The sequence below is a fragment of the Echinops telfairi genome, unplaced genomic scaffold, assembly GCF_000313985.2.
Source record: "Echinops telfairi isolate 266 unplaced genomic scaffold, ASM31398v2 ScPeMD7_7469;HRSCAF=8507_1, whole genome shotgun sequence".
NCBI classification, from domain to species: Eukaryota; Metazoa; Chordata; class Mammalia; order Afrosoricida; family Tenrecidae; genus Echinops; species Echinops telfairi.
Window position 1 is genome coordinate 50318256 of NW_022111373.1, and position 2043 is coordinate 50320298.

The window sequence follows — 2043 nt, forward strand, 5'->3', positions numbered from 1 at the left end:
TCATGCCATATATGTGGGGGCGGGGCAGCATTCAAAAAGTAACTTCTTTCTGAAGTTAAAGATTAAGACCAACCTCCAAGAAAGCAATGAAAAAGGCAAAAGTACAGGTAGCATTTACAATGCAATGTGTGTAAGCGATGTGTAAGATTTCAAAGACTGGCTTTCCGGCGTCTGTCCTGGAATTTAAACAGAAACTGAGATGCCGCATAGCTTCAGTGACTTTCGATTTCCTGTTGGGTCTCAGAAAGGTACGGGTGATCTTTGCCGTGAGCAACCTCCATGATGGCCATGGCTTCCTCAGGGCTTTCTCTCCGGCGGCCTTGTGCTCCAGGCCCAGCTACAGTCTGCCGAGCTTCAGCCACCTGGAGGCCACGTTGAGGGAGGACAAAGGATAGTGCTTACTGGAGGGCTTAATGATTGTCTGTCCCTATCGCAAGGCTCCTGTCCAGTCCTGCATGTACAGGCAGACGCCATGGCCTGATACATCATGGGCAGCATGTGCACATTACTGTCTGCAAACCCAGAGCTCATCTCTGGCTGAGCTCGCAGATCTCCAGCAGCTCACTAGGGGATTTGTAGTGCTTGGTCCTGCGGAACTCCTCAATGACGTTGCGGGCATCCTTGACCATGTCTCCGATGGCTTCTGCCTTGAGGGGTTGGGGGTGGGGGTCAGCTTCCGGATTTCCACCTTGGCCTCATCCTTGTCTTTGGTGGTGCACTCCTGGCACTCGCAGATGAAGAAGTAGGAATCTCTTAACCTGTCTTCTGCTGGATCCAGGAGGTCAATGTAGCTGGTGCCCACCTCCTCTCCTGGACTGATTTCCTGCACAGCTCTCACCTCTGCCAGGGTCCCGTTGTAGCTCACAATCACGTTGGGGCAACAGCTATGGTTCATCAATGCCATGTCCGGAAATATTGCTGATCCTAAATGAGAAAGTTCATCATCTTCCATTGGGAAGCCATTGCAGTTGGCCCGTGCAAAAAGCACCACGAGGCTCTCTGGCCGGAAACTCGAGGTGCTCGGAGCAAACGTGGTGGCGAGCGGCCATGTCGCTCTGGATCAAGGCCCGCTTCTCATTGTCCAGCTTAGCTGGATGGGACTCGAACTCCTTCACGGCTAGCATCTTCTCGGACGGCGTCCTCTCTGGGTGGATTTTCTGTTTGGCCAAAATCCTTGCTGTTAGCCTAACAGCCTCCGAGAGATTCCAGTTTACCCCCAAAACAACCATGGGAGAACATTCCAGCTTGTGTATGGGCCAGTCTTCTTTCTGACACTCCACATTGCAGTAAAATGCCTGCTTGCATCTTCCACACGTGGACAAGCCTTCTTTCCTGGCGAAGCGCTGCTCGCAGTGGTTGCCCCGTTCATTGACTGTGAGCACGTCGGTGTAGGCCGGGCAGGAGAAGAGCAAGTCCCCCACCTGGAAGGGCAGCAGGGCCCGCAGCCCCCCGCCCTTGCTCGGGCTGCAGAACTTCTCTAGGCGGCCATCGCAGTCTTGCCCACATGGTGGCAGTGAGGTGGGCTCGCGGGCTGGGCGACGGGCGCTGGGCTCCGGCTGTACCAGGAGCTGCGGCAGCTCCCCACGAGCTGTAATTGGAGAAGCGTCAGGGAGCTGTGGGGGGCGGGGTGGGAAGCTGTTCAGCCGCCTGCCTACCCGCTCCCCCTGCTTCACTCTTAATAGTCTCCAGTTGATACTAGTTTGTGTAACTACCACAGTGCACATAACACTACTGAAGAAGAACAAAGCAGGAGGCCTTTCACTTCCTTATCTCTAAACCTACTACATGTCATGGTAGTCAAAATAGAATGACATTGGGACAATGACAGATACATACACCAACTGAACAGTTGAGAAGCCACGGTAAAGCCATCTACCTATAGCCGGCTGATGCTTGACAATGGGCCAAAACACATTAAGTGGGGAAGAGATAGTCTCTATAACAAAATGGTTCTGGCAAAACTGGATTTGCACCTGCAGACAAATGGAACCGGACCCAGATCTCCCACCATAAATAGAAATGAACTACAGCAATTACTAAGTG

At 52.9% G+C, this 2043-nt stretch overlaps 1 pseudogene; it reads right to left on the reverse strand.

Moving 5' to 3' along the window:
* Nucleotides 1-212: 212 nt before the first annotated feature.
* LOC101656366 lies at nucleotides 213-1724 on the reverse strand (annotated as a pseudogene).
* Nucleotides 1725-2043: the final 319 nt, after the last annotated feature.